Source organism: Gossypium arboreum, chromosome 4 (genome assembly GCF_025698485.1).
Source record: "Gossypium arboreum isolate Shixiya-1 chromosome 4, ASM2569848v2, whole genome shotgun sequence".
Classification (NCBI taxonomy): Eukaryota; Viridiplantae; Streptophyta; class Magnoliopsida; order Malvales; family Malvaceae; genus Gossypium; species Gossypium arboreum.
This window is the reverse complement of record NC_069073.1, coordinates 104,661,617-104,671,840: the sequence shown is the minus strand read 5'-3', so window position 1 is coordinate 104,671,840 and position 10,224 is coordinate 104,661,617. Positions and strand designations below refer to the sequence as shown.

Sequence of the window (10,224 nt, the reverse complement as noted above, 5' to 3'; positions counted from 1 at the left end):
CATTTTAGCGAAACGAGTTATTGGGCCAAAAAACCCTAATAGGCCTACTTAGCCGATTCATCATCTAGGCCCATTTATCCTATATTCCATAACGGTTTTAACGGTCTTATCATGCAATTTAATGATTTCCCATTTTCTACCAAATTTACCCAAATGGGCCCGAAGCCTATTGGGCCCTAATTCACCCTCGAGGCCCAACTTACCGTGAACGTCAAAATCACGTCCTTACTGCTTCCATTGTTCCCAATCATCATCTCATCGATTCTAACTAACTAGTGAGCGTTAAACTTGCTCACACGTCCTCGAAATGCCGAATTTGGCATTTCGCTTTTCGCATTTTATCGCTTTAAGCTATGAAAAGGGTTCGTTACACAACCGATTTGCGATATTCCTTGACGAGATCTCCTATGCGATTTGTCCTATAATCAACCACTTATAGATTAGACCATGTTATTATTAAACCAAATCGAAAACTACCTATTATCATCACTTACACATTCGCCACCATCCACAATGGCCCTTGGGTTCATACCTTTACCAAGTTGATGACTAGATTTAGTCACTCGATGATCCAAGCTTTTCACACACCTCGATCGGTAGCCTTTAATCCTCACTAGCACCAACAAACCAAATAACACCAAAACCCTTTTAGCCTTAGTCGACGAGGGGTTTTCACTTTTCTTAAACCACAAGATACAAATGGAAAGAAGGTTCAATACTTACCAAGAGATCTACTCATTGAAGAACGTTCCAAATACCTTCCTACCCCATATCCGTTGTGAATCCAACTTAAACGTATGTGAAAATAGATCTAAATATTAATTCTCGAATCACTAAAATATGAAGCTTTCGCTTTTCGGAAAATATTAATCTAAGCTATTTAGAGGTTAGTACACACTGTTATGGGTTGAAGTTGAAACATTTCCAAAATCAATCGCCACGATAACCACCACCGTCACTCAAGCTTAACTAATCCAATATCAATATATATAAATCCTAAGCACATCACCATACGGAACATAAGGGCATATTCGTCATTTTACCATACAGGGGTATTTTGGTAGTTTTACAAATTGAGGGTATTACGGTAATTTCACAAACCAAGGGTATTTTAGTAATTTTGTAAATCGAGGGTAAAACAAGAATTACAGAAATCAAGGGTAAAACAAGAATTCTATAAATCGAGGGTAAAATGGTAATTACAGTAAATCGAGGGCAAAACAGTAATTCAGAAATCGAGGTAAAACGATAATTATGTAAATCGAGGTAAAATGGTAATTATGTAAATTAGGGGTAAAACGGTAATTCTATAAATCGAGGTAAAATAGTAATTTTGTAAACCGAGGTAAAACAGTAATTTCAAATCGAGGGTAAAACGGTAATTTTACAAATCGAGGGTAAAACGGTAATTCTATAAATCGAGGGTAAAACAAGAATTACAAAATCAAGGGTAAAACAATAATTACAGAACCGAGGGTAAAACGGTAATTCTGTAAATCGAGGGTAAAATAGTAATTCTGTAAACTGAGGGTAAAACGGTAATTCTATAAATCGAGGGTAAAACGATAATTTTACAAATCGAGGGTAAAATGGTAATTCTATAAATCGAGGGTAAAACGATAATTTTACAAATCGAGGGTAAAACAGTAATTCTATAAACTGAGGGTAAAACGGTAATTTTGTAAATCGGGAGTACTTTGGTAATTTTACAAGTCGAGGGCATTTCAGTAATTGGTAAACTAAAGTATTCTAAACATGGATAACAATACGATTGGGCCTAAAGCCTATTCTTGGCCCAAATGGGCCCACACGCTCGTGTGGCCCTTTTAGCCCAAACCTAGCCACAGATATGCGATTCACCTAGCCTAGTCCAATATTTACTACACAATCAAACAACTTATCCAATTGGGCCCGTGAGGCCTATTGGGCCCATATGGCCCTTTTCGCCCATCGCGTCCAAGTAGCCATCCAACAACAAGAGTAGTGATAAATACACACCGATAGGAGACTGGAGTTAATCCACGCCCGAGCACTCTTAGCCGACGCCCAACCCAAACGAGCACGCCATACAAATGAAAGGGATCACCAAGAAAGGTACATTTACTCTCTTCATGGTTCCTCTATTTAAAGCCGACTTCACAACCACTCTTATATTAGCTTCGATGTGGGATCCTCCAACATTAGAGTTTAAATTCAACACCAACTCTTGCCACCTGTTAGCAAAATAAATGCTCTTTGCTTGCCATGGGATTCAACCTATGCCTCCCTTAAATGCTCCACACGCTACTTGCCACTAAACCACAAGGCTTTTTGTGTCATATTTTATCCACAATTAATTATAAGGTCTAAAGGCCAAAGTCCAGGTTCCCTTTAAAAAAAAAACAAAATAAATTGCAAGAGCCAAGGCTTGAACCCAGGCTCCCATACAACCTTAATGACACCACAACCACTAGACTACAAGCTTCCTTGTGTCATTTATTTAACATAATAATTTAAAAACCCTCATCCAAGCATCTAGGTTTTTTTCACTTAATACCAAAATTTTTGCTAAAGCCCAAGTTTGAACCCAAGATTTCTCCAACACTTCTCAAAGCCATTAACCACTAATAGCAAACATTTAATTGCTTCATTTCATTGCACAATTAAATACCTATATAAAACCTCTTTACGGACCCACACTCAAGGCCCAATACTTCTAGGCCCAAATTCGGGGTGTTACATGTGTGCTCGCCATTCGTCTAGCTCCTCTATCCGTAGCCTTCGTTCTTCATGAATGTGTCCTCTATCATTTCTGGAACATGGCTCGTGAACTTCTTTGAAGCTTAATTTCTGTAAAGTCATATTGTCAGTTTTAGTAGATTGGTGTGGACTATTACCTTCAATGCTTGATGTGATGCCAGAATTACAAGCTTGAAGGGTGATCGTTTCGTTTCCCACACGAAGTGTAAGCTCACCTGTGCCAACATCAATAATTGTTTTAGCAGTTGCTAGAAAGGGCTTTCCTAAAATCAAAGGGGTGTTATTATCCTCCTCTATGTCTAGAACAACGAAATCAACAGGGAATATGAACTTATCTACTTTCACGAGTACATCTTCAATAATACCCCTAGGGAATCTTATAGTTTTATCTGCCAATTGAATGCTCATCCTAGTTTGTTTAGGTTTCCCAAGACCTAGTTGCTTAAACATTTTTCGGGCATAACGTTAATACTAGCCCCTAAATCAGCTAATGCATGACTTATATATAAACTACCAATTAAACAAGGAATTGTAAAACTCCCCGGATCTTTCAATTTGTGGGGTAAATTATTCTATAGAATAGCTGAGCAGACTGCATTTAGCTCCATATGCGATGCTTCGTCCAACTTCCTCTTATTTACTAAAAGCTCTTTTAAAAATTTCATTGCATTTGGCATCTGCGACAAAGCTTCAATAAATGGTAAGTTAATATGTAATTTTTTCAAAAGTTTGAGGAATTTATCGAATTTTTCGTCTGAGCGATCTTTCCTCATTGCGTTAGGGTATAGGACACGAGGTTTATATCCATCATTCACCGTTTTGTTATGACTTATCTCACTTTTACCTTTGCTCACCACAGTTTCTTGCATCAATTCTGGCTCAAGCGCAATGAATCCTTCCTTATCTTGAGTACTAACTGCATTGAGGTGTTCCCTTGGGTTAGGTTCAGAATCACTTGGTAAGCTACCTTGTGGCCGTTCGGAGATTAGTTTGGATAGCTGGCCTATCTGAGTTTCGAGTCCTTGGATCAATGCATGTTGATTTTTAAGTGCTGTCTCGGTATTTTGGAAACGGGTTTCTGACATTGATATAAATTTTGAGAGCATCTCTTCGGGGTTCGATTTCTTCTCTTGTTGATAAGGTGGCTGTTGAAAACCCTGAAGATTTTGTGGCTTTTGATTTCCTTGACCACCCCAGGAGAAATTTTGGGTGGTTCCTTCAACCTGCATTATAAGTTTTACTGTATGGGTTATTTTGAGATCTAAAGTTATTGTTACCCATATAGTTGACTTGTTCCTCTTCAGTTGTGGGATTGAAGGATTGATATTCCGTATGCACACCTCCTCCACTTGAGTCACACCTCATTCCTGGATGTACCTACGTAGAACCAAGTAAACCATCAATCTTTTTATTGAGAAGTTCTACCTAATTTGACAGTATAGTAACTGAGTCGACATTATAGACGCCGGCTGTTTTTGTTGGCTTAGTTCTCATGACTTGCCACTGATAGTTATTCAGTGAAATTTCTTCAATGAATTTATAAGCCTCTTCAGGTGTTTTGTTGTTGATGGTTCTGCCAGCAGCTGCGTCAACCATTTACCGAGTTTAGGGATACAAACCATTATGGAATGTTTGTACTTGAAGCCAAAGCGGTAACCCATGGTGAGGGCACCTTCTCAGTAAGTCCTTGTATCTCTCCCATGCATCGTAAAGTGTTTCTACATCCATCTGCACAAAAGAAGAGATATCATTACGTAATTTAGCTGTTTTAGCCGGCGAAAAATATTTTAGTAAAAATTTCTCGGTCATTTGTTCCCAAGTAGTAATTAACCCTCATGGTAACGAGTTCAACCACTGTTTAGCTTTGTTCCTCAATGAAAAAGGAAATAACCAAAGATGAATGGAATCATCAGAAACGCCATTGATTTTAAATGTATCGCAAAATTCCATAAAGTTTTCTAAGTGAGCGTTGGGATCTTTATCCTGGAAACCATCAAACTGAACAAACTGCTGTATCATCTGAATAGTGTTAGGTTTTAATTCAAAAGTATTTGCAGCTACAGCAGGTCTAACTATGCTAGATTTAGTTCCTGTTAAAGAAGGTTTAACATAATCATACATAGTGCGTGGAGCAGGATTTTGATTAGCCGTAATTGCAGGAGGTAGCTGATTGCCTTGGTTTTCATCCATCTTGTCGGTTGGAGGTTGAGTATCGTCTTCTTGCTCGTTCTCTATGTATCTTAAGCTGCGCCTTATTTCTCTTTGGTTTCTACAAACTGTGCGATCGATTTCTTCGTAAAAAAGTAATGGTCTCGACGGGTTTCTATTAGTCATAAACTATAAAAACCTGCCAAGAGAAAGAAAAAGTAAATAAATAATAATCATAAAATTAAATTAAATTGTAAGAAAAATAAATGGCTAAAGTAATAAAAATTGAGCGTTCCTAATATCTTAGTTCCTTGGCAACGGCGCCAAAAACTTGATCGCGTGATTCGCAACAAGTAATAAATATTTATAATGAAGATCAAACCTAGACTAACTATTATCACGACGAAAAGGCAAGCGCACCTATTGAACAATAGTATAGTAATGGCAAGACCGGGATATCGTACCCAAGGGAACCAAAAGTACTAGTAATAACTATCTTTTTATTATTTAACTTAGAAATAAAGAGGGGTTGTTTATTAAACTAATTAACTAAACTAATTAACTAATTAAACTAAAGTGAAGAGAAAATTTGGAAAAAGACTTGAAGAAAAGTATTTGATAAAGACGACGCCCAAAGAAGAATCCACCTAGATTTCACTTGTTATCTAACTGGAACCAGACGATTTATTCACTTGACTTGATCCGTGAGACTCCCTAACCTATATTATTATCTCTTTCGAGACTAATAACGTCTAACCCTCAGTTGAATTAATCGAAATTTCTTTCTTAATTAAAACCCCTAGGGAAGTAGTAAATTGATCTATAGACTCCCATATTAGGTTTCACCCTAATTCGGAAAAATCTCGTAACCTTATTTCTAGGCATTCGATTAACTCCGCTTAATTATGCCAAATCTACTCTTAGACAGGGACTTTTTCTGTAACACCCCTAACTCGTGACCGACGCCGGTGTCGGACACGAGGGGTTAACGGCCAAATCCTCTCAAGATACCAACCAATTTGACATTACCAGTCAGGCTGGAAAACTGCGTCACCGTCGCCTTAAAAATCATATCTCGAGTTTCAAAACTCAGAAACTGGTTTCGTAAATTTTCCCTGAATTTAGACTCATATACCCATCCATGGATTTATTTTTAGAATTTTTGGTTGGGCCAATTGGTACATTTTATTAGTTAAATTCACCCATGTTACAGGGATCGACTGCTCTGACCTTCGCGCGTTACAACTTGGATATCTCTCTGTAAAGGACTTTAATACTGGTGCCGTTTGTTTCTAATGAAACTAGACTCAAAATGGAATCTGTACATATAAGGCATGACTCCTAATTCTTTCTGGATAATTTATGGTAAATTTTCAAAGTCGCGATAGGGGACCCAGAAACCGTTCTGGCCCTGTCTCACGAGAACTTTAATATTTCTCAGTATACTGCTCATATGGTCGTTTCGTTTCGTCCATATAAAAATAGATTCATCAAGATTCAGTTCCATAATTTATTCACTATTTAATTCTACTTCTACTATTTTTAGTGATTTTTCAATCTCATCTCACTGCTGCTGTCCGCAACAGTTACTGCAGTAGACTATGCCAATTTCATGAATTTTCCTTGGCCTTAATCATCCATCATACATGACACAAATTATGGCCACCTTATCAAAATTAGAGTTTCTAAGACTCGTGGCTATAGGTTCTAGCATCCCACTCGACGACCACATAGGCCATTTTCACATGGCTTAAAGTTTACAACCCACAATTCGACAAAATATAATAGCCTATACATGCCAAATGTTCTTCAACAACAAAAACAATACCACAAGATTTCAGCCGTTGTGATGAATTCAGCGACGGTCCCGATCACACAAACAATACGAGTCCGAGAGACCTAAAATGGGTGACAAGAAAACACCGAGTGAGTTTACAACTCAAGAAGTCATAAGCATTCATCAATCCACCGATAAAGTTACTACAACATGTACAACAAACGAGGCTAGGTACTCATCCATATCGAATCTATACCATAATACCTCGGACCTTTCGGTCCAATCTCGCACCAAATCATACATCCACATTTCATATTTTACACAACAAGATAATCAAGCATTTTTACACATTAACTCATTTTCCAGCACAACCATACAATTTCAATCATCACATAGATTTAAGGCTTATCAAATTCAACCCCAAGCATGAACGTATTCTCTATTCGTCATGAGCTCGAGGTACTTACCCTATCCGCTGTCCATACTCAATTCAATGGAGACACACCTCCATATATATAGAGTACACACACACAGTGCTTACTACTCGATTTCGCACACTTAGTGCCACGTAATTTAAGCCCGCACACACAAGGCCATACCCTCCGAGCTCGCACACCCAAAGGTCAGATTTTTCCACTTGCACACATAGTGTCATATTTTTCCAGCATGCACACTTAGTGCCTTATATTTCCAGCACGCACACTTAGTGCCATATATTTCCAGCACGCACACTTAGTGCCGATCTCGCCACCGTACACACGTATTGCTCAAGACACTTAGTGCCGAAAGCAAACTTTCTACACATTTCACTATTTCTTTTACATTCAACAAATGTCATCACTCCATACACATACATTTTCATTTATATATATATATCATCCCATTAAACACAATTGCATAAATTTTACAATCATTTAAGCAATATCAAATACGTGCTTAATGACTTACCTTGTTTGGGGTAGAACGGTTCCAAATCGGCTACTCGCTTGCTTTGTCCTTTCCTTTATCCAATCTAGTTCCCTTTGCTCTTGAGCTAAATCAAACAAATTTACTTCTCAATCTAACACATACATACGGCAACCATACACATTTCGAAATCAATTCATTCGTATCATTTGTCCATACTTTAGCTTTTAACACATTCGCCACTAGGGCAACCTATTTAACTTTTAAGATTCATTTCTAATTTTAGTTAAACAATGCCGAATGCCATTAACTACTAATGCCACACACACATATGCATAAAATTAACCCATACCGACCTATAGCTCATTCGGTCATTCATCTTTCAAGCCTATCAAAGCTTCATATCACACTTCCTTGGCCGAATACACATACAAGCACAATTTAGCATTTTTTTATTTATTTCATGATACATTCGTCCTTGGCATAATTTCATTAAAAGTCCCTATTAGCCACTTCACCCTTCAATTTTATCATCTACTTAACATTTCATACTTATCATGCTAGCCGAATATTGTTTAATCAAGTTCAACATCCTCATATACGGCATTAGCATCCAAACAACCTATTTGAACATTTAACTAATTCAAGCTTCACCCATCCTCACTTATTCATTTAACATAAAGAAAATAAATCAACCCCCTTCACTATCAACCATGGCCGAATGCTTCATGGGTTTAAGGTAGATTCAAGAAAGGAACTCATAATTATTAAGATGTAAGCAACTACCCTTGTTCATCTAGATTTAGTATGAAACAACAACTATCACCCTTATCAATCACCATAGCCGAAAACCTTACTCATTCCAATATCAAAATTTCCACATGGGCTACAAAAATAGCTTGATATCTCACCCAAGATCAACTAAAATTTCAAGAACTAGTCTAGACTACTTACCTTATTATCACCCTAGGATGGCCGAATACTCCCCCCCCCCTTCATCCACTCTTCATTTTCGGTCAAGAAGAAACAAAGGAATGAAGCCTTTTTTTTTCTTTTCTATTTCTTTTATTATTACCTTTCTTTTACATAAAATAATGACCACTTCATGGAAATTTACCACATATTGTAATATATGCTCCATCATGGCCGGCCACTATGCATAAGAAAAGGAGTATTTGACATGCAAAACCACTATTTTCACTACATGCTTTAATAGGTCCTCATAGATTAACCTATCACATTTCTACAATGTTTCATATAAGTCCATTTTAATAAATTCACGTAGAAATGATCAAATTAATGCATGAAACTTTCATACATGCATTTATTAACATCATAAACATAGAATATAACAATTAATTATTTATAAGACTCGGTTTCGTGGTCCCGAAACCACTTTCTGACTAGGGTCAATTTTGGGCTGTCACATTTTCTCCTCTGCATAAGCACATCAAATCATGAATCAATACCTAGAATATTAACTCAAGCATTAAGAACACATAATTAAGAACAAATCAAGTATTTATCATACAGTTCAGATAATAATAACAAGATCCATCATAGGTTTCAACCCCTTTAGGTATCTAAGGGGTTTTGTAACACCCCCACGCCCGAAACCGTCACCGGAGTCAAGCTTGAGGTGTTACTAAACTTATCTTACCTTTTAAACAACTCTAAACCACTTATTTTAATTTTCGGAATAAATTGTTTTTCTGCGTCATGGTTGCTTAAAAATTCATTTCTCAAGTTTCAAAACTCGAAATTAAGATCCGTAAATTTTTCCTGAAACTAGACTCATATATATATATCTACTAATTTGTTTTTATTAAAACTAGATTCAATAAGGATTCTAACCATATAAAGTAAACCACCTAATTATTTTTTTAAAATTTATGGTGAATTTCTAAAGTTGGAACAGGGATCCGTAAATCGCTCGCCTTATTTCACCAAAACTCAGATACCTATAAAATACAAAACCTTTACCTGTTTTGCTTATTCCATATGAAAATAGACACAACGAGCTTTAATTTCATATATTATTCACCAATAACCCATGTCTCTACAATTTCTTGTGATTTTTCAAAATCTCGTTATTTCTAATACTTGAATCTATTTTTAAGTTACTTTCACATTTTTCTTAGTTTTCATGTGATAGTTACTACTTAATCATACATACTATTAAACATGTATATCATCAGCCACTCTATTAGCTAATCACTAGCAAGTATTTACACATCATTCATTGATCATATCATATCAAAAGAAACCAAGTTCCTATACATGCCATACACAAAACGAAATGTCTAACTATACCAATGTGATTTCTTCGATAGTGTGATCGGGTCTCCGACGTTTCCTTCGATCCCTGAGTGGCTTGATAAAAACTATAAAAGAAAGAAAATAAAGAGAGTAAGCACTAGGCTTAGTAAGCTTACAAGCAAATAAATTACAACATTCAACATAATGAATAATTATACATAATGTCACCTAGCCTCATAAACTTTCTTTACTTCTCATTTTCTACCTTCTTCTTTACTCACTTACCTTTTTTCTTACCTGACCTTTCACTATTCATAAATATAATCTACCTTCCCTTTTGCTGATAATTCAATGTAATTTAACGTGTAGCACTCGGAATACTAAGGATACTAGGG

General features: G+C 36.5%; 1 non-coding gene across 1 annotated transcript; it reads left to right on the top strand.

Moving 5' to 3' along the window:
* Positions 1-4,393: 4,393 nt before the first annotated feature.
* Positions 4,394-4,500, top strand: LOC128292176 (small nucleolar RNA R71). The gene has a single exon (XR_008282161.1). It is a non-coding gene; the product is annotated as a small nucleolar RNA R71 (small nucleolar RNA).
* Positions 4,501-10,224: the final 5,724 nt, after the last annotated feature.